General features: G+C 40.4%; 1 protein-coding gene across 11 annotated transcripts in view; it reads right to left on the bottom strand.

Annotated features, from left to right (window-relative positions):
• MSS51 (MSS51 mitochondrial translational activator) overlaps positions 1-19,904 on the bottom strand; it is a 136,106-nt gene that overhangs the window by 97,323 nt on the left and 18,879 nt on the right. Inside the window, exon 2 of one of the 11 annotated variants that reach the window (XM_056536485.1) lies at positions 19,489-19,531. The exons of the other annotated variants lie outside the window; for them this stretch is intronic. The gene's annotated coding sequence lies outside the window, so the exon portion shown is untranslated. The remainder of the gene's footprint in view (positions 1-19,488; positions 19,532-19,904) is intronic. 11 annotated transcript variants of the gene reach the window in all.

Consider the following 19,904-nt stretch of genomic DNA (forward strand, 5'->3'; position numbering starts at 1 on the left):
AATACACAGATATCAGGACACTGACCTCTCCTCCTAATACACAGATATCAGGACACTGACCTCTCCTCCTAATACACAGATATCCGGTCACTGACCTCTCCTTCTCCTAATACACAGATATCAGGACACTGACCTCTCCTCCTAATACACAGATATCAGGACACTGACCTCTCCTCCTAATACACAGATATCAGGACACTGACCTCTCCTCCTAATACACAGATATCAGGTCACTGACCTCTCCTCCTAATACACAGATATCCGGTCACTGACCTCTCCTTCTCCTAATACACAGATATCAGGACACTGACCTCTCCTCCTAATACACAGATATCAGGACACTGACCTCTCCTCCTAATACACAGATATCAGGACACTGACCTCTCCTCCTAATACACAGATATCAGGTCACTGACCTCTCCTCCTAATACACAGATATCAGGACACTGACCTCTCCTTCTCCTAATACACAGATATCAGGACACTGACCTCTCCTCCTCCTAATACACAGATATCAGGACACAGAACTCTCCTCCTCCTAATACACAGATATCAGGACACTGACCTCTCCTTCTCCTAATACACAGATATCAGGACACTGACCTCTCCTTCTCCTAATACACAGATATCAGGACACTGACCTCTCCTTCTCCTAATACACAGATATCAGGACACTGACCTCTCCTCCTAATACACAGATATCAGGTCACTGACCTCTCCTCCTAATACACAGATATCAGGACACTGACCTCTCCTCATAATACACAAATATCAGGACACTGACCTCTCCTTCTCCAAATACACAGATATCAGGACACTGACCTCTCCTTCTCCTAATACACAGATATCAGGACACTGACTTCTCCTTCTCCTAATACACAGATATTAGGACACTGACCTCTCCTCCTAATACACAGATATCAGGACACTGACCTCTCCTCCTAATACACAGATATCAGGACACTGACCTCTCCTCCTAATACACAGATATCAGGACACTGACCTCTCCTCCTCCTAATACACAGATATCAGGACACTGACCTCTCCTTCTCCTAATACACAGATATCAGGACACTGACCTCTCCTCCTAATACACAGATATCAGGACACTGACCTCTCCTCCTAATACACAGATATCAGGACACTGACCTCTCCTTCTCCTAATACACAGATATCAGGACACTGACCTCTCCTTCTCCTAATACACAGATATCAGGACACTGACCTCTCCTCCTAATACACACTGACCTCTCCTCCTAATACACAGATATCAGGACACTGACCTCTCCTTCTCCTAATACACAGATATCAGGACACTGACCTCTCCTTCTCCTAATACACAGATATCAGGACACTCACCTCTCCTTCTCCTAATACACAGATATCAGGTCACTGACCTCTCCTCCTACTAATACACAGATATCAGGACACTGACCTCTCCTCCTCCTAATACACAGATATCAGGACACTGACCTCTCCTCCTAATACACAGATATCAGGACACTGACCTCTCCTCCTAATACACAGACATCAGGACACTGACCTCTCCTCCTCCTAATACACAGATATCAGGACACTGACCTCTCCTCCTAATACACAGATATCAGGACACTGACCTCTCCTCCTCCTAATACACAGATATCAGGACACTGACCTCTCCTCCTCCTAATACACAGATATCAGGACACTGACCTCTCCTTCTCCTAATACACAGATATCAGGACACTGACCTCTCCTCCTCCTAATACACAGATATCAGGACACTGACCTCTCCTCCTAATACACAGATATCAGGACACTGACCTCTCCTCGTCCTAATACACAGATATCAGGACACTGACCTCTCCTCCTAATACACACATATAAGGACACTGACCTCTCCTCCTAATATACAGATATAAGGACACTGACTTCTCCTCCTAATATACGGATATCAGGACACAGAGCTCCCCTTTATTATACATAGAACATGGGGGTCCTCGCTATACTCTGTATAGTAACTATATGCCCTATATGAGGGTCCCCTCCCCCGTGTCCTCGGGTTTCATGTTGCGGTGTTTATGTGGCGGTGACATCTCCATTACATGGACTAAATATATGTTTATATACTGCTCCATATTTAGGTCAGGAGAGCATGAAGTCATGTCGGCTCCCACGTGGGTGGTCACCCAGCCTTCCTAGAGTCCTGAAAAGGAAAGACTGTCTATTATAGGGAAAACAGGAGTGGAGGAGTGTGCGGCTGCAGCCCTGAATGAGGAACATGAGACTGCACCAGAAGCTGTGACTGTACATCTCATACACTGACTGCACATCTCATACACTGACTGTACATCTCATACACTGACTGTTCATCTCATACACTGACTGTACATCTCATACACTGTGACTGTACATCTATACACTGACTGTACATCTCATACACTGACTGTTCATCTCATACACTGACTGTACATCTCATACACTGTGACTGTACATCTCATACACTGACTGTTCATCTCATACACTGACTGTACATCTCATACACTGTGACTGTACATCTCATACACTGTGACTGTACATCTCATACACTGTGACTGTACATCTCATACACTGTGACTGTACATCTCATACACTGTGACTGTACATCTCATACACTGTGACTGTACATCTCATACACTGACTGTACATCTCATACACTGACTGTACATCTCATACACTGATTGTACATCTCATACACTGTGACTGTACATCTCATACACTGTGACTGTACATCTCATACACTGATTGTACATCTCATACACTGTGACTGTACATCTCATACACTGACTGTACATCTCATACACTGTGACTGTACATCTCATACACTGATTGTACATCTCATACACTGTAACTGTACATCTCATACACTGATTGTACATCTCATACACTGACTGTACATCTCATACACTGACTGTTCATCTCATACACTGACTGTACATCTCATACACTGATTGTACATCTCATACACTGTGACTGTACATCTCATACACTGTGACTGTACATCTCATACACTGACTGTACATCTCATACACTGTGACTGTACATCTCATACACTGATTGTACATCTCATACACTGTAACTGTACATCTCATACACTGATTGTACATCTCATACACTGTGACTGTACATCTCATACACTGTGACTGTACATCTCATACACTGACTGTACATCTCATACACTGTGACTGTACATCTCATACACTGTGACTGTACATCTCATACACTGTGACTGTACATCTCATACACTGACTGTACATCTCATACACTGACTGTACATCTCATACACTGTGACTGTACATCTCATACACTGTGACTGTACATCTCATACACTGTGACTGTACATCTCATACACTGACTGTACATCTCATACACTGACTGTACATCTCATACACTGTGACTGTACATCTATACACTGACTGTACATCTATACACTGTGACTGTACATCTAATACACTGTGACTGTACATCTATACACTGTGACTGTACATCTATACACTGTGACCGTATATCTCATACACTGTGACTGTACATCTCATACACTGTGACTGTACATCTATACACTGTGACCGTACATCTCATACACTGTGACCGTACATCTCATACACTGTGACTGTACATCTATACACTGTGACCGTACATCTCATACACTGTGACCGTACATCTATACACTGTGATTGTACATCTATACACTGTGACCGTACATCTCATACACTGTGACCGTACATCTATACACTGTGACTGTACATCTATACACTGTGATTGCACATCTATACACTGTGACCGTACATCTCATACACTGTGACTGTACATCTCATACACTGACTGTACATCTCATACACTGACTGTACATCTCATACACTGTGACTGTACATCTCATACACTGACTGTACATCTCATACACTGACTGTACATCTCATACACTGTGACTGTACATTTCATACACTGATTGTACATCTCATACACTGACTGTACATCTCATACACTGACTGTACATCTATACACTGACTGTACATCTATACACTGTGACTGTACATCTATACACTGACTGTACATCTATACACTGTGACTGTACATCTCATACACTGTGACTGTACATCTATACACTGTGAGCGTACATCTCATACACTGTGACTGTACATCTATACACTGTGACCGTACATCTCATACACTGTGACCGTACATCTCATACACTGTGACTGTACATCTATACACTGTGACCGTACATCTCATACACTGTGACCGTACATCTCATACACTGTGACTGTACATCTATACACTGTGACCGTACATCTCATACACTGTGACCGTACATCTATACACTGTGATTGTACATCTATACACTGTGACCGTACATCTCATACACTGTGACTGTACATCTATACACTGTGACTGTACATCTATACACTGTGACCGTACATCTCATACACTGTGACTGTACATCTCATACACTGTGATTGTACATCTATACACTGACTGTACATCTCATACACTGACTGTACATCTCATACACTGTGACTGTACATCTCATACACTGTGACTGTACATCTCATACACTGTGACTGTACATCTCATACACTGTGACTGTACATCTCATACACTGTGACTGTACTACATCTCATACACTGTGACTGTACATCTCATACACTGTGACTGTACATCTCATACACTGTGACTGTACATCTCATACACTGTGACCGTACATCTCATACACTGTGACCGTACATCTATACACTGTGACTGTACATCTCATACACTGTGACTGTACATCTCATACACTGTGACTGTACATCTCATACACTGTGACTGTACATCTATACACTGTGACCGTACATCTATACACTGTGACCGTACATCTCATACACTGTGACTGTACATCTATACACTGTGACTGTACATCTCATACACTGTGACTGTACATCTATACACTGTGACTGTACATCTCATACACTGCGACCGTACATCTCATACACTGTGACCGTACATCTCATACACTGTGACCGTACATCTATACACTGTGACTGTACATCTCATACACTTACTGTACATCTCATACACTGTGACTGTACATCTCATACACTGTGACTGTACATCTCATACACTGACTGTACATCTGTACACTGTGACTGTACATCTCATACACTGTGACTGTACATCTATACACTGTGACTGTACATCTCATACACTGACTGTACATATCATACACTGACTGTACATCTCATACACTGTGACTGTACATCTATACACTGTGATTGTACATCTCATACACTGTGACTGTACATCTCATACACTGTGACTGTACATCTCATACACTGTGACTGTACATCTATACACTGACTGTACATCTCATACACTGTGACTGTACATCTATACACTGTGACTGTACATCTCATACACTGTGACTGTACATCTCATACACTGACTGTACATCTCATACACTGTTACTGTACATCTCATACACTGACTGTACATCTCATACACTGACTGTACATCTCATACACTGACTGTACATCTATACACTGTGACTGTACATCTCATACACTGTGACTGTACATCTCATACACTGTGACAGTACATCTCATACACTGTGACTGTACATCTATACACTGTGACAGTACATCTCATACACTGTGACAGTACATCTCATACACTGTGACAGTACATCTCATACACTTTGACTGTACATCTATACACTGTGACAGTACATCTCATACACTGTGACAGTACATCTCATACACTGTGACAGTACATCTCATACACTGTGACTGTACATCTATACACTGTGACTGTACATCTCATACACTGTGACTGTACATCTCATACACTGTGACTGTACATCTCATACACTGTGACTGTACATCTATATACTTTGACTGTACATCTCATACACTGTGACTGTACATCTCATACACTGTGACTGTACATCTATACACTGTGACAGTACATCTCATACACTGTGACAGTACATCTCATACACTGTGACAGTACATCTCATACACTGTGACTGTACATATATACACTGTGACTGTACATCTCATACACTGTGACTGTACATCTCATACACTGTGACTGTACATTTCATACACTGTGACTATACATCTCATACACTGACTGTACATCTCATACACTGACTGTACATCTCATACACTGTGACTATACATCTCATACACTGACTGTACATCTCATACACTGACTGTACATCTCATACACTGTGACTATACATCTCATACACTGACTATACATCTCATACACTGACTGTACATCTCATACACTGTGACTGTACATCTCATACACTGTGACCGTACATCTCATACACTTACTGTACATCTCATACACTGTGACTGTACATCTCATACACTGTGACTGTACATCTCATACACTGTACATCTCATACACTGTGACTGTACATCTCATACACTGACTGTACATCTCATACACTGTGACTGTACATCTCATACACTGTGACTGTACATCTACACTGTGACTGTACATCTCATATACTATGACTGTACATCTTTACACTGTGACTGTACATCTATACACTGTGACTGCACATCTCATACACTGTGACTGTACATCTCATACACTGTGACTGTACATCTCATACACTGTGACTGTACTATATCTCATACACTGTGACTGTACATCTCATACACTGACTGTACATCTCATACACTGTGACTGCACATCTATACACTGACAGTACATCTCATACACTGTGACAGTACATCTCATACACTGTGACAGTACATCTCATACACTGTGACTGTACATCTATACACTGTGACTGTACATCTCATACACTGTGACTATACATCTCATACACTGACTGTACATCTCATACACTGACTGTACATCTCATACACTGTGACTATACATCTCATACACTGACTGTACATCTCATACACTGACTGTACATCTCATACACTGTGACTATACATCTCATACACTGACTATACATCTCATACACTGACTGTACATCTCATACACTGTGACTGTACATCTCATACAATGTGACCGTACATCTCATACACTTAATGTACATCTCATACACTGTGACTGTACATCTCATACACTGTGACTGTACATCTCATACACTGTACATCTCATACACTGTGACTGTACATCTCATACACTGACTGTACATCTCATACACTGTGACTGTACATCTCATACACTGTGACTGTACATCTACACTGTGACTGTACATCTCATATACTATGACTGTACATCTATACACTGTGACTGTACATCTATACACTGTGACTGCACATCTCATACACTGTGACTGTACATCTCATACACTGTGACTGTACATCTCATACACTGTGACTGTACTACATCTCATACACTGTGACTGTACATCTCATACACTGTGACTGTACATCTCATACACTGTGACCGTACATCTCATACACTGTGACCGTACATCTCATACACTGTGACCGTACATCTCATACACTGTGACCGTACATCTATACACTGTGACCGTACATCTATACACTGTGACCGTACATCTATACACTGTGACTGTACATCTCATACACTGTGACTGTACATCTATACACTGTGACCGTACATCTCATACACTGTGACCGTACATCTCATACACTGTGACCGTACATCTCATACACTGTGACCGTACATCTCATACACTGTGACTGTACATCTCATACACTGTGACTGTACATCTCATACACTGTGACTGTACATCTCATACACTGTGACTGTACATCTCATACACTGTGACTGTACTACATCTCATACACTGTGACTGTACATCTCATACACTGTGACTGTACATCTCATACACTGTGACTGTACATCTCATACACTGTGACCGTACATCTCATACACTGTGACCGTACATCTATACACTGTGACCGTACATCTATACACTGTGACTGTACATCTCATACACTGTGACTGTACATCTATACACTGTGACCGTACATCTCATACACTGTGACCGTATATCTCATACACTGTGACCGTACATCTCATACACTGTGACCGTACATCTATACACTGTGACCGTACATCTCATACACTGTGACTGTACATCTATACACTGTGACTGTACATCTCATACACTGTGACTGTACATCTATACACTGTGACCGTACATCTCATACACTGTGACCGTACATCTCATACACTGTGACCGTACATCTCATACACTGTGACCGTACATCTATACACTGTGACTGTACATCTCATACACTTACTGTACATCTCATACACTGTGACTGTACATCTCATACACTGTGACTGTACATCTCATACACTGACTGCACATCTATACACTGTGACTGTACATCTCATACACTGTGACTGTACATCTATACACTGTGACTGTACATCTCATACACTGACTGTACATATCATACACTGACTGTACATCTCATACACTGTGACTGTATGTCTATACACTGTGATTGTACATCTCATGCACTGTGACTGTACATCTCATACACTGTGACTGTACATCTCATACACTGTGACTGTACATCTATACACTGACTGTACATCTCATACACTGTGACTGTACATCTATACACTGTGACTGTACATCTCATACACTGTGACTGTACATCTCATACACTGACTGTACATCTCATACACTGTTACTGTACATCTCATACACTGACTGTACATCTCATACACTGACTGTACATCTATACACTGTGACTGTACATCTCATACACTGTGACTGTACATCTCATACACTGTGACAGTACATCTCATACACTGTGACTGTACATCTATACACTGTGACAGTACATCTCATACACTGTGACAGTACATTTCATACACTGTGACTGTACATCTCATACACTGTGACTGTACTACATCTCATACACTGTGACTGTACATCTCATACACTGTGACTGTACATCTCATACACTGTGACCGTACATATCATACACTGTGACCGTACATCTCATACACTGTGACCGTACATCTCATACACTGTGACCGTACATCTATACACTGTGACCGTACATCTATACACTGTGACCGTACATCTATACACTGTGACTGTACATCTCATACACTGTGACTGTACATCTATACACTGTGACCGTACATCTCATACACTGTGACCGTACATCTCATACACTGTGACCGTACATCTCATACACTGTGACTGTACATCTCATACACTGTGACTGTACATCTCATACACTGTGACTGTACATCTCATACACTGTGACTGTACATCTCATACACTGTGACTGTACTACATCTCATACACTGTGACTGTACATCTCATACACTGTGACTGTACATCTCATACACTGTGACTGTACATCTCATACACTGTGACCGTACATCTCATACACTGTGATCGTACATCTATACACTGTGACCGTACATCTATACACTGTGACTGTACATCTCATACACTGTGACTGTACATCTATACACTGTGACCGTACATCTCATACACTGTGACCGTATATCTCATACACTGTGACCGTACATCTCATACACTGTGACCGTACATCTATACACTGTGACCGTACATCTCATACACTGTGACTGTACATCTATACACTGTGACTGTACATCTCATACACTGTGACTGTACATCTATACACTGTGACCGTACATCTCATACACTGTGACCGTACATCTCATACACTGTGACCGTACATCTCATACACTGTGACCGTACATCTATACACTGTGACTGTATATCTCATACACTTACTGTACATCTCATACACTGTGACTGTACATCTCATACACTGTGACTGTACATCTCATACACTGACTGCACATCTATACACTGTGACTGTACATCTCATACACTGTGACTGTACATCTATACACTGTGACTGTACATCTCATACACTGACTGTACATATCATACACTGACTGTACATCTCATACACTGTGACTGTATATCTATACACTGTGATTGTACATCTCATGCACTGTGACTGTACATCTCATACACTGTGACTGTACATCTCATACACTGTGACTGTACATCTATACACTGACTGTACATCTCATACACTGTGACTGTACATCTATACACTGTGACTGTACATCTCATACACTGTGACTGTACATCTCATACACTGACTGTACATCTCATACACTGTTACTGTACATCTCATACACTGACTGTACATCTCATACACTGACTGTACATCTATACACTGTGACTGTACATCTCATACACTGTGACTGTACATCTCATACACTGTGACAGTACATCTCATACACTGTGACTGTACATCTATACACTGTGACAGTACATCTCATACACTGTGACAGTACATCTCATACACTGTGACAGTACATCTCATACACTTTGACTGTACATCTATACACTGTGACAGTACATCTCATACACTGTGACAGTACATCTCATACACTGTGACAGTACATCTCATACACTGTGACTGTACATCTATACACTGTGACTGTACATCTCATACACTGTGACCGTACATCTCATACACTGTGACCGTACATCTATACACTGTGACCGTACATCTATACACTGTGACTGTACATCTCATACACTGTGACTGTACATCTATACACTGTGACCGTACATCTCATACACTGTGACCGTATATCTCATACACTGTGACCGTACATCTCATACACTGTGACCGTACATCTATACACTGTGACCGTACATCTCATACACTGTGACTGTACATCTATACACTGTGACTGTACATCTCATACACTGTGACTGTACATCTATACACTGTGACCGTACATCTCATACACTGTGACTGTACATCTATACACTGTGACTGTACATCTCATACACTGTGACTGTACATCTATACACTGTGACCGTACATCTCATACACTGTGACCGTACATCTCATACACTGTGACCGTACATCTCATACACTGTGACCGTACATCTATACACTGTGACTGTATATCTCATACACTTACTGTACATCTCATACACTGTGACTGTACATCTCATACACTGTGACTGTACATCTCATACACTGACTGCACATCTATACACTGTGACTGTACATCTCATACACTGTGACTGTACATCTATACACTGTGACTGTACATCTCATACACTGACTGTACATATCATACACTGACTGTACATCTCATACACTGTGACTGTATATCTATACACTGTGATTGTACATCTCATGCACTGTGACTGTACATCTCATACACTGTGACTGTACATCTCATACACTGTGACTGTACATCTATACACTGACTGTACATCTCATACACTGTGACTGTACATCTATACACTGTGACTGTACATCTCATACACTGTGACTGTACATCTCATACACTGACTGTACATCTCATACACTGTTACTGTACATCTCATACACTGACTGTACATCTCATACACTGACTGTACATCTATACACTGTGACTGTACATCTCATACACTGTGACTGTACATCTCATACACTGTGACAGTACATCTCATACACTGTGACTGTACATCTATACACTGTGACAGTACATCTCATACACTGTGACAGTACATCTCATACACTGTGACAGTACATCTCATACACTTTGACTGTACATCTATACACTGTGACAGTACATCTCATACACTGTGACAGTACATCTCATACACTGTGACAGTACATCTCATACACTGTGACTGTACATCTATACACTGTGACTGTACATCTCATACACTGTGACCGTACATCTCATACACTGTGACCGTACATCTATACACTGTGACCGTACATCTATACACTGTGACTGTACATCTCATACACTGTGACTGTACATCTATACACTGTGACCGTACATCTCATACACTGTGACCGTATATCTCATACACTGTGACCGTACATCTCATACACTGTGACCGTACATCTATACACTGTGACCGTACATCTCATACACTGTGACTGTACATCTATACACTGTGACTGTACATCTCATACACTGTGACTGTACATCTATACACTGTGACCGTACATCTCATACACTGTGACCGTACATCTCATACACTGTGACCGTACATCTCATACACTGTGACCGTACATCTATACACTGTGACTGTACATCTCATACACTTACTGTACATCTCATACACTGTGACTGTACATCTCATACACTGTGACTGTACATCTCATACACTGACTGCACATCTATACACTGTGACTGTACATCTCATACACTGTGACTGTACATCTATACACTGTGACTGTACATCTCATACACTGACTGTACATATCATACACTGACTGTACATCTCATACACTGTGACTGTACATCTATACACTGTGACTGTACATCTCATACACTGTGACTGTACATCTCATACACTGACTGTACATCTCATACACTGTTACTGTACATCTCATACACTGACTGTACATCTCATACACTGACTGTACATCTATACACTGTGACTGTACATCTCATACACTGTGACTGTACATCTCATACACTGTGACAGTACATCTCATACACTGTGACTGTACATCTATACACTGTGACAGTACATCTCATACACTGTGACAGTACATCTCATACACTGTGACAGTACATCTCATACACTTTGACTGTACCAGTACATCTCATACACTGTGACAGTACATCTCATACACTGTGACAGTACATCTCATACACTGTGACTGTACATCTATACACTGTGACTGTACATCTCATACACTGTGACTGTACATCTCATACACTGTGACTGTACATCTCATACACTGTGACTGTACATCTATATACTTTGACTGTACATTTCATACACTGTGACTGTACATCTCATACACTGTGACTATACATCTCATACACTGACTGTACATCTCATACACTGTGACTGCACATCTATACACTGTGACAGTACATCTCATACACTGTGACAGTACATCTCATACACTGTGACAGTACATCTCATACACTGTGACTGTACATCTATACACTGTGACTGTACATCTCATACACTGTGACTGTACATCTCATACACTGTGACTGTACATCTATACACTGTGACTGTACATCTCATACACTGTGACTATACATCTCATACACTGACTGTACATCTCATACACTGACTGTACATCTCATACACTGTGACTATACATCTCATACACTGACTGTACATCTCATACACTGACTGTACATCTCATACACTGTGACTATACATCTCATACACTGACTATACATCTCATACACTGACTGTACATCTCATACACTGTGACTGTACATCTCATACACTGTGACCGTACATCTCATACACTTACTGTACATCTCATACACTGTGACTGTACATCTCATACACTGTACATCTCATACACTGACTGTACATCTCATACACTGTGACTGTACATCTCATACACTGTGACTGTACATCTACACTGTGACTGTACATCTCATATACTATGACTGTACATCTATACACTGTGACTGTACATCTATACACTGTGACTGCACATCTCATACACTGTGACTGTACATCTCATACACTGACTGTACATCTCATACACTGACTGTACATCTCATACACTGTGACTGTTTATCTCATACACTCTGACTGTTAGACTCATACACTGACTGTACATCTCATACACTGTGACTGTACATCTATACACTGTGACTGTACATCTCATACACTGTGACTATACATCTCATACACTGACTGTACATCTCATACACTGTGACTGTACATCTATACACTGTGACTGTACATCTATACACTGTGACTGTACATCTCATACACTGATTGTACATCTCATACACTGACTGTACATCTATACACTTTGACTGTACATCTCATACACTGTGACTGTACATCTCATACACTAATTGTACATCTCATACACTGTGACTGTTCATCTCATACACTGACTGTACATCTCATACACTGATTGTACATCTCATACACTGACTGTTCATCTCATACACTGTGACTGTACATCTCATACACTGACTGTACATCTCATACACTGGTTGTACATCTCATACACTGACTGTACATCTCATACACTGATTGTACATCTCATACACTGACTGTACATCTCATACACTGACTGTACATCTATACACTTTGACTGTTCATCTCATACACTGTGACTGTACATCTCATACACTGTGACAGTACATTTCATACACTGATTGTACATCTCATACACTGTGACTGTACATCTCATACACTGACTGTTCATCTCATACACTGTGACCGTACATCTCATACACTGTGACCGTACATCTCATACACTGTGACTGTACATCTCATACACTGTGACTGTACATCTCATACACTGTGACTGTACATCTCATACACTGACTGTACATCTCATACACTGTGACTGTTCATCTCATACACTGTGACTGTACATCTCATACACTGACTGTACATCTCATACACTTACTGTACATCTCATACACTGTGACTGTACATTTCATACACTGTGACAGTATATCTCATACACTGACTGTACATCTCATACACAATGGAGAACTGATCCCGATACATCTCACACATTCTAAGGGCTATTGTGTTTTTATTCCTCAGTTTATTCACTGATTCTTCTTGCTGTCAGTAGATGGGAAGACTTAAGATAGATTTATTTTTACACTTCAATTGTGGGTCAGTTATAATTGAGAAACATTTGTGAAGATAGATAGATATGAGATAGACAGATAGATATGAGATAGATAGAGATAGATATGAGATAGATAGAGATAGATATGAGATAGAGATAGATAGATATGAGATAGATATGAGATAGATATGAGATAGATATGAGATAGATAGATAGATATTAGATAGATATGAGATAGATATGAGATATATAGATAGATATGAGATAGATAGATAGATATTAGATAGATATTAGATAGATAGATATGAGATAGATAGATATGAGATAGATAGATAGAGATAGAGAGATAGATATGAGATAGATAGATATGAGATAGATAGATAGATATGAGATAGATAATATAGATATGAGATAGATAGATAGATATGAGATAGATAGATAGACAGTTCTCCCTTAGGCCTGACCAGCCATGAACATAATCATAGAAGCAGCTTCTGCCCCTGTGGAGATGGAGTCTGGGGAAGATACATCAGGTCACTTAGGATCTTCCCAAACAAGTTCACCCCATCCAGGGTGTCCTTTCATAGCTCAAGGTCCCCACTGTCTCTAGACCTAATATTGCTCTAATTGGGCCCTGAGCGACACCTCTTTGTTGTCTCCCTGTATCTTTAACAGGTTCACAGTGACCTAAATATGAATCCACCGAGGGGAACACTCTTATTCCTTTATATGAAATATGGCATCCAGCAAAGGGCAAGTGTATAGTGATAGATATGAGATAAATAGATATGAGATAGATAGATATGAGATAGATAGTTATCCACCAAAAACAAAGTTGCTGCAGCACACAGAAGTAGTGAAAAAGGTGATTTATTCCATCCAACAAGCAACGTTTCAGCCGCCCATGCGGCCTTTTTCAAGCTCAAATACATAGTGACCAAACAAAGTATTTATATGGTGTCTCAATTCATACTCAATTACAATCAATTGATCAAAAAAAATAGTGCATTACAAATATCAATATAATTATTACATATTTAATACTGTGCAACATATATAAACCAAGTTCATAGTTAATTTTAAAAAAGTTTCATGGTATATTAAATAAGAAGGTTAAAAACCTTAATAAAGTGCCGGTGCATCAAGTGTAAATAATTAGGTGCTAATTACTACAGAGCGGGAGACAGGCGGAGCCGGGTACACTCACCAATGAGAAGCTATACTGTATCGGCATCATCATCAAGCGTCACACGGAAGACGCGCGTAACCGCGTGTCCCACGCTATGTTAGTATTGTACAGTAGCGGAAGTACGTCACCCGTTGGCGCATGTCGGCCGACGCACTTCCGGTATAGAGCGGACAGCCAGTAAGAGTTTGCCACGTCATTGGTAAGTAGCCAGGACCGGATGTGGAGGTAAAACACCGGCGCACATCGATCCTGGATAGTCCCAGTGCCATATTGAGGGCAAAAGAATGGGCAAACAAATATACAAATAAAATTAGGAGTATACTAATGATGAAGTTAGAGTCCTCACGGCCCAGTCGCAGCCAAGAGGAACATAGAGTACTAAAAGTAAAAAAGTGAACATAAGTAGAATTAGGATATGTGTCTTATTGGCCCAATCGCAGCCAAATTGGACACGGAGGAGTGGATTACAGATGACCCAATTAGAAAATTAGAAACACTCTAGAGGATGCATTTCAATCAGGTATGATTGATAAACAATTTTTTGATTACCTGTATGTTCCATTTCCTATAAGTCGCTGGAGAACCCTCCCGGAAGACCCTTTGTCTCCGGGAGGGGTTCAATCACCAGTAGACTGTCTATTTTTGTGGACCAGATATTACGGCCGTTTGCAGTGAAAGCCAAATCATATCTACGTGATACATCAGATTTTCTACAAAAAAAATTGCAGAAATTGAGATTCCAAAAAATACGATTCTTGCTACATTGGATGTGACTAGCCTCTACACCTCCATCCCACACGATGGGGGTGTAGAGGCTGTCAGATCCACCATCACAGATTCTTTTTCTCCTCAGAAAGTTGAATTTGTTATTACCCTTTTGGATTTGATTTTACGTAAGAATTTTTATTTATTTAATGATGTATATTATTTACAGACCTCGGGCACGGCCATGGAGACAAATGTGGCGCCAACATACGCCAATGTGTACATGGCCGTGCTCGAGGAACGTTTCGTCTATGTGTCCCACCACTCCAGCATGTTGCTGGGGTGGTGGAGGTACATAGACGATATTTTTTTGATTTGGACTGGCTCAGATTTTCAGTTACAGTGCTTTTTTTCTTATCTAAATTCCATTACATCCAATATCCAATTTACACTTACTTCTTCGACATCCAGTGTCCAGTTTCTGGACACAGTAGTATATATACGGGACTCTATGTCAAACCAACTGACACCAATTCAGTGTTACACTTTTCAAGCTGTCACCTGCGGCCGATGGTGCGTTCTTTGCCCGCTAGCCAAATGCTGCAGCCAAGACGCATCATCTCCGCGGAGGAAGAAATTGAACCTGCATTAAACAAAATGGTAGATAATTTTCCTAATCGTGGATATCCGAAATCCCTTTTAAAACAGAGTAAGGAGAAGGTACTAGTTATGAATAGGCACAAACTTATATATGAACCAAAGAAGAAACAACTTAGTTCACGAATTGCTTTTGTGTCCACCTGCAGTGATTTATCAGGCCGCATTTCCAATGTCCTTAAGAGACATTGGAAATTGCTGTCACAGAGTTTCCCACAAATTAAGGAATTTTCCAATTCCCCATTACTATCTTATCGACGTACCAACAACTTACGCGATAAGTTAGTTAAGTCCGATGTTTCTCTGACGAAACCAACACAACAATATATCTCTGTCCGCAGCAAGGGTTCATTCCCTTGCTGCAGATGTGTTAACTGTGCACACATGTTGAAGGGCCCGACGTTTGTACATCCAGATACGGGATATGTTATCACTTAAAACATTATCTTACATACTCTTCAGATTTTGTGGTGTATGTCCTGATGTGCCAATGCCATCTCCTCTATGTGAGGGAGACTACATGGGACTTCCGGACAAGATTCAACCACCACAGATATACAGTGAGAAAAAAAACGCATGGACCTACCCGTCTCGAAACACTTTGTGGAGGCTAACCCCGGTGAGAAAGATCTTAAGTTTGTTCTTCTCGACCACATCCCCCCCATGAAGAGAGGTGGGGATCCAGAGAGCAAACTTAAACGTTGTGAACTAAAATGGATACATACACTACAAACATTACGTCCGGAAGGACTGAATGTAGATGACACTGTATCCACCCAGATCTATAATGCTGGATAACCGTTCTGTTGTTGTCATTTTGATCCGCCTCTTGTTTTGTAAGATTTGTAGTTGTGACCTTTTTCTTGTATCATTTTATGATATGTATCTTTCTTTTTCTCTTCTTTTACAGAGACGGAGATGAGCAGCCGGTTGCCTTTCCCATTTAGGAGCCAAATATTTTTAATATTTTATTATTTAATCTTTTCATTATGTGATGTTGTTGGAGCATTTATCTAGAACGGATCAGCCAGTGATGGTGTTTGCCTGTCATGTACACAATTAAAATATAATCATTTTCTTTATAACAACCATTTTTTTATTTTTTTTTATTTCTTTATATATTTTTTTATTATTTTTTTTTATATACATATGATTTTTCTATTTTATGACACTTTTGTCAGATCTACGGTTGTAATCAAAACATATGGTTAAGTACCCGTGTTGAAAGAAACTTGTTGGCTCTGCCTTCACCTGACTGTCATCCTGGGGTATACAGAATTGTGTCCCCGGGACTGATAACAGGAAGACCCATTCTTGCCATGTGTTAGATGCCAAGTTGGGCAGTACGCTGTTAAGCCAAGGGACCATTGGTATGGCTGCGATTGGGCCATCCTAATAGGGTACTATCCATAAACCTGTACACATATGTCAGATATGGCTGCGATTGGGCCGTATCGACAACTGTGCACGCATTTTGATGACTGCGATTGGGTCATCTGTAATCCACTCCTCCGTGTCCAATTTGGCTGCGATTGGGCCAATAAGACACATATCCTAATTTTACTTATGTTTACTTTTTTACTTTTAGTACTCTATGTTCCTCTTGGCTGCGACTGGGCCGTGAGGACTCTAACTTCATCATTAGTATACTCCTAATTTTATTTGTATATTTTTTGCCCATTCTTTTGCCCTCAGTCAATATGGCACTGGGACTATCCGGTGTTTTACCTCCACATCCGGTCCTGGCTACTTACCAATGACGTGGCAAACTCTTACTGGCTGTCCGCTCTATACCGGAAGTGCGTCGGCCGACATGCGCCAACGGGTGACGTACTTCCGCTACTGTACAATACTAACATAGCGTGGGACACGCGGTTACGCGCGTCTTCCGTGTGACGCTTGATGGTGATGCAGATACAGTATAGCTCCTCATTGGTGAGTGTACCCGGCTCCGCCTGTCTCCCGCTCTGTAGTAATTAGCACCTAATTATTTACACTTGATGCACCGGCACTTTATTAAGGTTTTTAACCTTCTTATTTAATACACCATGGCACTTTTTTTTTATTGTATTAACTATGAACGTGGTTTATATATGTTGCACAGTATTAAATATGTAATAATTATATTGATATTTGTAATGCACTATTTTTTTTGATCAATTGATTGTAATTTAGTATGAATTGAGACACCATATAAATACTTTGTTTGGTCACTATGTATTTGAGCTTGAAAAAGGCCGCATGGGCGGCTGAAACGTTGCTTGTTGGATGGAATAAATCACCTTTTTCACTACTTCTGTGTGCTGCAGCAACTTTGTTTTTGGTGGATAACTGTGGGCCCTGACCAGGTTTATTTCTGCGTGCACCTACCTGGACTGATTGTACTGAAGTGCTGTTCCACTTGGACTTTTCTCTAGATAGACATGAGATAGATATAAGATAGATAGATATGAGATAGATAGATACGAGATAGATAGATATGAGATAGATAGATAGATATGAGATAGATAGATAGATAGATATGAGATAGATAGATAGATATGAGATAGATAGATATGAGATAGATAGATATGAGATAGATAGATATGAGATAGATAGATATGAGATAGATAGATATGAGATAGATAGATAGATAGATATGAGATAGATAGATAGATATGAGATAGATAGATATGAGATAGATAGATATGAGATAGATAGATATGAGATAGATAGATAGATAGATATGAGATAGATAGATAGATAGATAGATATGAGATAGATAGATATGAGATAGATAGATATGA

This window comes from Hyla sarda, chromosome 8 (assembly GCF_029499605.1).
Source record: "Hyla sarda isolate aHylSar1 chromosome 8, aHylSar1.hap1, whole genome shotgun sequence".
Taxonomy (NCBI): Eukaryota; Metazoa; Chordata; class Amphibia; order Anura; family Hylidae; genus Hyla; species Hyla sarda.